The sequence below is a fragment of the Cheilinus undulatus genome, linkage group 1 (assembly GCF_018320785.1).
Source record: "Cheilinus undulatus linkage group 1, ASM1832078v1, whole genome shotgun sequence".
Lineage (NCBI taxonomy): Eukaryota > Metazoa > Chordata > Actinopteri > Labriformes > Labridae > Cheilinus > Cheilinus undulatus.
In genome coordinates this window covers 46,840,282-46,849,478 of record NC_054865.1, presented here as the reverse complement: position 1 = coordinate 46,849,478, position 9,197 = coordinate 46,840,282, and positions in this window count along the sequence as shown.

The following is a 9,197-nucleotide window of genomic DNA, read 5'->3' as shown; positions in this document are numbered from 1 at the left end:
GGCTGATAACAATGACAAGTCTGTACGATATGTTTTCTTCATGAAATCGTTGCGTCAGCTGTTGAGGTAGAAAACATTTTCATTGTTGTCCTTGACGAAGCATGCAAGATCATAACAGCTGATCAGATACACTGAGGCGGAGGAGCTGGTAGTGGAAGCTCACATTGCAAAATAAGTGCCAAACACAGAGGCTTTCTAGATGAAAAATAAAACGCTTCAAAAATTTTTGATAGAGTGTTCAATTGAGCCAACATTGTTTCCTGGCCCATTTTTACCTGCAACTTGCTAAATTATACATGCAAACTATACCTGTCTGTAGTGCTATAGTCAAGCTTCTCCTGTTTGAAGGGGCAATGCCCTCTGAAGGCTAATGGCACTACTTTAGCGAAGTACAACTCAACTTAAAAAATACCAAAATATCCCTTTAAAATTAAAACATGCTTCCCCTCTGAGTATAAAAAAAGCTGTTATGCTTTTTTGTAATAGTGTGTTTAATGGCTGATTTGTTCTGCAAGAAAGAAAGGAACTGGTAAATTGCACATTATTTTTCTATTTATATTTAAAATTGTAACTTGACTTCATAACATAAAAAACATTTCTTTTGTCGATGAAGCAGAACTACATCTAGAAGTATGAATCAACCCAATTCTATTAAACTCCATAATACTCATGTTTGCAGATTAAATGCGGGTTGCAGTGCAGATGAAGTCATAAAAGGAGGTTGTCATGTCATTTGTGGAGGTTAACTGGGAATGCAGCAGCCTTTCACTTCATGGAAATCTTAGAGGCTGTTATATAATAAACCAATGAATAAAAATCTCCACAGCCTCCCTCCCTCCCTCTCTCTCTCCAGCCATCCCTCTAACTTTGTTGATTGTTGAGCTTGACTGAAGCTCAATGAGGGTGAACTGTGAAAAGTCCCTGAATGTGCTTTCTTCTCTCATTAACACCGTTTGTTTACAGTTTATCCACCGCTCACATGTCTGTTTCAGCTCATAAAGGAATACAGCGAAGCAGTCCCTACCTGTCAGCACTTCCGTTCCTCACACTTCTACAATCTCCTCCTCTTCTTTGCTTTTCCTCTCCTGCCTTTTAAGTCACTTTTCAAAGCAATATGTGCCATTAACCAACTGTCAATGTGAGGATGCTCGGCACATGGATTAGACTTTGATGGCTTCCTCCGACTGCAGAGGCTGCACTGAGAGAGTGTCAGAATCTTTTTTTTTTTTTTTTCATTCCTACTCGGAGAAATTTTCAGCTTCTTCCCTGTCATTTAATTCCACTTTCAAATGAAGCATTACCCGGACACTCTGTCAGACTTTAATGCATCAGAGAGAGAGCAGATGTACTCGCTAAAGCCTACAAAGAAGCCCTTTTAAGCACCTTTCCATGACTGAGGCTTGTAAATGTAATTGCTGGTTTCACCTCCGGGCTTTTAAGAAAAATAGGACAGGAAGTAGGGATGGAAGATATTCAGTCTAATCACTGTCTTTAAATTTCTAAAAAGATGTCACAGAGAAAAGGACCAAACCTCTCTGTCTCTCTGTTTGTATGTGCTACATGTAGGAATAGGCAGTAAGGGTTAGTGCAGTGGTTCCTAACCTTTTTGTCCTATGAGCCCCCCTTACTTATATCATAGAAGAGCTGAGGACCCCCAGGACCCACAAAAACAAAAGATGATACATGGATATCAAAAATAAACATCAAATTTAAAAGTTTTCATTATTCAAATCTATATAAAATAACCCCACACAAAGGTCTTCTTATCAAGAGACCTTTGCAAGAACTATACACAAGTGTTTCATCATGATTTTAGTTAGTACGATTGTATCAAATTTTGGGAACCTCAAAGCAGACGGAGCCTTGCCCCCCCCTTAATCTCTGGCGTCCCCCCAAAGGGAGTCCCAGACCTTAGGTTGGGAACCAATAGGTTAGCGTATCCTGGTTCTTCAGAATAGCCACAGTATTGCTTTAATCCCGGTCATGAAGACGGTGCTGTGTAATGAACCCATGCTTAAAACCAATGCCTCAGGAATGTGGGTGTGTTTATAGCAGCACCATGCCTGTGTGTCAAGATAAGAACAATGTCAGATATCCTGTTCATAATATTGGGCTGATTTGTCAGACTATTGTTCAGGAATGAAAAGGACTCCTTGCTTATAATGTTCATGGGACAATGCCATGGTCATCTTTAAAGCAATCCACCGCAATGCAAATTTAAAAACATGTCAGTCCCACTTTCTGGGGGTTATACAGTGATGGAAAATGATCCAAAGTTTATTTATAATAATGTGATCTGGGTAAAAACCTACCGCTTGAACAATGGGATACCATAATATGCAATACAAACTACTTATCAAAATGATGAAGATGAAGATTTTACACCGAGCATACACAACTCCACACAAGATTAATAAATTGAACTCTTAGATGGCATATTTGTGCTGGCATGGGTGCGGAAAGAGAGACTCCTTAAAACATTTGTAGAGGGATTGTCCAGAAGTAAAAGTATTTTGGAAAGGAGTCCCAAACATTTAAGTGTAATATTAAAAGAAGACATAGCAGTATGTCCAGAAGTGTGCCTGTTAGGAGTTGAGGAAGACGACGTAAAATCTGCAGAAACATGTCTGTCAACATTGGCATTCCTCTCTGTGAAAAAAATTATACTAATGAATTGGAAAGTCCAGAAATTGAATTGTTTTTGTCTACATAACTAGTTGAAGGACTTTGTAGAACTTATAATGATGGAGCGTGCAGCCTCAACCTTGCAGGGATTTTATAGAGATGGCTTGAAGGTGAACTATGGACTTTAATAAGAGAATACAACAAGATGCATTTAACCAAAGTTATGAATTTCCTCTTAGTCACTTATTGAATGCTAAATCAGTTACATTTATTTGAGTTGTCTTATCAGAAGGCAGAAAACCCCTGTAAGAAATAAGGATCATGATTTCCTGAACAAGCTATTATATTCATGCAAGCTAAACTGTACTCTGGCAAAATGTCTTTCTGTTGTATACATGCATTGTTTTGTACTGTGATGTTCTGTTTTGTGCTTGTGCTTTGTGTCTGTTTGTCTTTGAAATTTAGATCAACTGTAAAAAAAAAAAAAAAAAGAAAAAGAAAAACCATAAGCACTGCAGCAACATCACCATTGAAAGTTTTTATAAGAGTTCCCGCAGATCCTTGAAATTGGATTTTTGAAATTTAAGACCATAAAAAGTCTTAACAACTTGTAATTTTACCCGAGAGAGTTCCATGTTGCTTCAGACTTGTACTTATCATATCTTTGTTTTCTATCAATTATTTTGATTTAAGTAACGATTTTTTGGATATATCATTGTCAACGTTACCATTAACCACATTTACGGTGGCACTGATGTTATCGCCATGAGATATTTGTCAATATAGTTCAACCCTATTTTAATCTATCTAATATTGTGTTGGTTGTAATATAGGATGAGTTCTTGATTGTGTTTGTTGAAAAACACACTAAATAAGGAAATAATTGCATATTAAATCGCAGTTGCAGTATTTGGGAGACAAATGGCAATTTGATTATTTTCCCTCAGCCCTAGTTCAGACATTTTGTGAGATTTTGGTGAAAATAAAGCCAGAGGGTAGTGCTGGGAAATGAATACAAAAATAATTAAAACCGACATTTGGAGCCTCTAACCGACGTAAACCTGCTGTGTCAATTATTTAAATGTAATAATGCACAATCCTCTTATAAACACACTACTAGCTGTGTAGTCATGTGATAGGCAGCCAGGTGTCACAACGCAAGTAGCCTGTCAGAAACCCAAAAGGAGAAGAAGAAGTCACATGACACTGTCCCATCGAGTCTGTTAAAACTCAAATGCAGCGCCGACTGCGCTGCATGAGCAGTGAAGTTATTTTCAACTTTTTATACTATAGTGTAAAAATAAATTATTTTGTTAGCAAGAAATATTTTCTACTTTTCTTGCAAAATGTGACTTAAAAAAATGATCATTTCAGCTGATGTGTGTTTTAATTTCAGTAAATAATCCATAAATTGTTCATCTGTGCATGTTGTCATCAAGGTAAGAAGTTCAATTATTTTTTGCCATTGTACAATTAATTGTAATTGATTTTTGCCATAATCGTGCAGCCCTAAAGGTTTGTTAATGTCAAATTAACAAACCTTTTTATTAAGTAATTTTATCTATTATAAATAAAATAAAATGACAATACCGTTAATTGTCCAAAATACTGATTGTTGACCACAATAATCATCAATCAGTCTACCTCTACTTATATATCCTCTTAAGGATGGGGGAAAGATTGCCCGTTTTGCAGAGAGAGAAAGAGGGAAAAGACATTTTCATTGATCATCATTCATCCTGATGTAATTTGGATAAACTGAAGTCGAAAACAGTGCTGCAGCTATAAATCACTTCCAGTGTTTCTTTAAAGGGGACATATTTACCCTTTTAAGACAAGTTTATATTGTTCTCAGAGGTCCCCAAAACATGCCTGTGAAGTTTATTGCTGAAAAAACACTCCAGTTTAGGATTTTTGCATGTCTAAAAACCCCTCTGTTACAGCCCATCTCAGAACAAGCCATTTCTGTGTCTGTGGCTTTAAATGGTAATTAGCTGTCTGACTCCGCCCTGACCACACCCCTCTCAGGAAATGGATGCAGCACTAATGATATTACAGACAATTTTTTTTTTTTCCCAAAGTTTAGACTGGGATTTGAACCATCAATCTCCCAGACCCTAGCGAGCAGGGTAGCCCACTGAGCTATCCAGAATCTCAGCTGGTAGCTGAGGGGATCAGTAGAGGAGGATGGAACTTTCCTCCAAGTGGGGGAGGGCCAACCAAACCTGGGGGCGGGTGCTTACTCCCCAGGTCACTAGACCTGGTCACTAGATGTAAAATCTGAGAACAGCTTGTTTCAGCACACATTTTCTGAAAGGCAGAGAAAGAGAGGGGGAGAGGGAATGGATTTTTCTGGTACTTTGTGGGATTGTGGACAGGCCAGAGACACATATGTGTGTTAGAAAAGCCTGAAAAAGTGATTTTTGCATAATATGTCCCCTTTAATAAACACCATCAGTATTTTTTTTCAAAGACTTAAAGCATTTTGTCAATGGAATGAATGAAGCATGAGTAGAGGCGTGCGCTGTGATTGTTGTGCCTGGTTGACCTGTATAACATGGTTTTTAAACACCCGGTAATACCATATGCTGGGATAAATTCTTGGAGAGGTTTAATGTTGTTAAAAAATGGCAACAGTCCAATCCTAACTACATGTTCTGTGTGAGTCAGTGTAGTTCTTTTGTGTGCTGTTTCCAAGCACATTTTAATCTACTCTCATATTAAGCTATTTACTTTCATCCTCCTCCATCGAGATGGGTGACCTTGTTCCATTTACTCTTAACCAAGAGATGTTTTTTTTAGCATCAGCTTCCTCTGTCCTCTGTGAAGTGGTATAAACACACACAGGGACACACAAAGACATGTCTGCGTGACAACAAACGCATGCTTTTTGTCTGGGAACAGTCGGTGTGTAATGAGTCTAAGTGTGGCCAGGCGGACGGAGTAGTGAATGAAACAGCTACAGAATCACTGGCTGTGTTTGATTTGCCTCCACTAATTCAAAGAGACCATCTGATAAATTGAGAGGATGGGATGTACATCAGAATAGCAAGAGGCGCCTCTTTGTTGTCCCTCATTCCCAACCAAATCACACCCCAACCCCCGTTAGAACACCCAGAGGGGAGAATGTTTCCCTTGTGTGTTTCTCTGCGTGTGTGTTAGAAAGACGGAGCCAGGTTGCTAGGAGGTGTGAGTTTTCAGGAGGTCCTGCAGAAAGCAAATGAAGGAGCACTTGTGTCAACATTCTGACGGCAGCGATGAGCCACAAAGCCTCCTGGCCAAACAGCCAAAGGGCTTCAAAACCTTGCTCCAAAAAAGCAAGAGCGGCTCTCTCTGAGCCCTCCTGAACTCCGTCTTTATGTGCAGATCAGTAAGAAGAAACCCCTTTTTCCTCTCAGGCTGACTCTGAGAAGTTCTACAATCACTGGCTCGAGCTTTTTCAGGATGTTAGCACTCGAAATGTCAGAAATAAGTATACAATAGGGAAAAGTTGTTTGTGATGCGATGATGGTTTTGACACCTCTGCTTTAGTTGATAGATTGCAGTGAAGAGGCGCACAGGAAACGTGGGAAGCAGAAAGAGGAGGGACGACATGCAACAAAGGTCCCTGGTGGGCTCAGACAGAGATGTTGCTGTTATGTGGTCGCCTTTTTAGACCGCTAAGCAGCCATGAAATCTGTGTTTGTGACTTGGAAAGACTTGTACTCATGCATCTGCATTTATGTTTTACACCAAATCCTGCGTTGTTTCTGCATCTGTGTGAACTATACATGATTGCTTTATGTTCCTCTGAAACTAAACAGGCTGGCACTTTAATTATTTTCCATACTGCTAATCGGAAACACATAAAAGTGGTTATCTTTAATCTAACCATCACAGCTTTTTTTCCCTTTGTTGCTGGCAGCTAATCTTATCACAGGCCCATCTGTGCGTAACTCCGTGCAATGGATGTTTATGCTGCATGCATCTGAATGTATGCATGTGCTGCCACAGCTCATTGGTGGCTCAGATCTCATGCCGTGCCAGTAGTTAGCCCAGATGTTTAGTGGCTGCAGGAACATACTACTTTGGAAACTTTCCCACATGCTATCTGGTGTGGTTGACTCTGCGCTGGCCCCAAACTTCAAAACAACCCAGCTCTAAAAATAGTCCGAGGCTCTTAATCATTCTGCAGACTCTTGCTGTCTCTGATAGTCAAATCACAGCGAGCGCTCAGCGAGGACACAGGCAGCATTTCCCCCAGACAAGTCATGTCACAGGGACAGAAAACATCTCCTGGCTCTTAGGCTGGTTACACAAAAGCCTACGTGTCTAATTTTTACAAAACATACAACTCAAAGCAACAACATGTGTAGCTTTTGCACTTACTGTTTAATAGTAAAAGTAACTCCCATGTTACATATAGATTTTAGTTGAGCTCTTAGATTACCTCAGATATTTCCAACAGTTTTTACAAACAGAGAAATTCTTGATTTTTATAATTGTAACAGGATGTGTAGTGTCACGGTGGCTGCCATGATGGAGCCACCTAGACAGACTTAACTTGTTTATGGTTGCTGGATTTCACAACAAAACTACAGCAAATGGACTACTGTCCTTCTGCTGCTGCATTTCATTCATGATTTGTGTTGCTTTTGATGGACCATGATTATTCTCTACTGCTTGCAAGTCCAGCCGCCAAAGCTCACCCCGAAACACAACACCCCCAATAACTTGGTATTTCCAGACCTGCTGCTCAGTGCACCAACCTCCACAACTTTTTTTTTTTTTAATTGAGGACCTTGTTCATTAAAATACATTAAATTGCATTCATTAATAGGTGTAACTGAAAAAACAGTAAACTGATATTTTGTCTCATTGATGAATTTCACACAATAAGGGAGAAAAGCTGTAAAAAGTGGCAGTCTGAAACTGCTTTGCATGTGGCTCACAGCACAACCCAGGACGGGCACTTTTAACATCTTTTCTCCCTCATGTGAAATTCAACCAATTGAACCACAACATTGGTTTACTGTGTAGCAGTGTCACTCAACCCTGCTCAACTGAAAAGCCAAATAGTTAAAAAATACCTTTGCAAAAGCCCCAATCCAAGCCCAGATGGGTGCTAATTACTGAATTAAAAAATATATATTAATCAGAGCATAAAGAAAGCTTGGCTCTACATTTCCTTTTCATCATTTTTCTTTTATCTATAAACAGCACAAAGAAGTGGAGGAGAGGGATAATATGCCAGCAGGTCTCTTAGCTCTGCTGCTCTTGCTTCTGACTCATCTTATTCATTTGTTGTGCCTGCTTCTTTCTCTTCTTTGTTGGTTGTATAATAGTGGTTAGCAAACAGTTCAAAGTGTTACTGCCACTTAGATTGGGGGTAAATACCGCCATCTGCGATTGCCTTGTTTCTCTATCCAGATGTAATTATCATGTGACCATGTTCACCAAACCTTAGCCCTGAACCCTCTAATAAAAACATAAAGTCCTACTGAACAGTAAACCAATGTTTTGGTTTCATTAGTTGAGTTGCCACATCTGTCAGAACAGAAATGCACACTAAAACTTTCAAACTAAAACCCGATTAAACTTCAGGGTAGAGTTTGGGTTAGGGTCAAGCAGGGCTGGACTGGGAAGAAAATTTAGCCCCTCAAAAGGGGTCAAATATGACATTACTAGACACTACTTGTTTGCCCCCTTTACTTTGTAGAGCTACCAATAATTTTCTCCAGACTATGGCGAGGCCACAATTACTTTAAAAAATCTCTTCTAGAATTAATCATAGTTTCAAATTAAAAAGGCCAAAATGTAATATTAATGCTTAGAGTAATGAAGGAATTATCAATTAAATAATTTTATGGAATTATTTTGGTATATTTCTACTCCAACACATTTCTTGTGCATTAGTGCTACACTTTATAAAGATTACATCAGCCCTTTTATTTTTAAACACATAGAAAATTGAAGAAATAAAAAATCAGAAACATACCTTTTGGAAACACGACTGGACCAGCCCACTGTCATTTTAAAGAAAACAATCAATGGGCTGCTGCCCCTGCTCTGTAGGGGTTATGTTTAGAGGATATAAAAACAACGGATAAATTGGGGCCCAAAGTGCACCGGCCCATTGGGAAAATGCCAGATTGCCAGTCCAGCCAAGGGTCCAGGTAAGGGCTGGGCTATCAAAAGTTTCAGTAAGAAACCTTAAACCATAAAATATGTGTTCCAAAATGTTTAATAAAATGGAGTAAACAGTCAGCTTACTGAAAAAAAGCATATCCTCTATGAAAACACTAACGCTAACAACACTACATTATCTACATAAGCTAAGTAGGCTACATACTGCGAGACTTGGATTATGAATAAAGTTTAATTAAAAAAAAATCTAAAACTGGAAATATATTGTACTGGCAAATTTTGACACTTCTGTTCTGACAGAGGCAGCGTCTCATTGTAACGGTCTGTGAGAAAGGGCATCTGAAATCTTCGGGCTGCGGCCAGACTATCCTGCAGGAAGAGTGCCCTTATTCTTTCTACAGTTAGTTACTCTTTTACTTTTTAAGAAGTTAATGAAACAAAAAAAG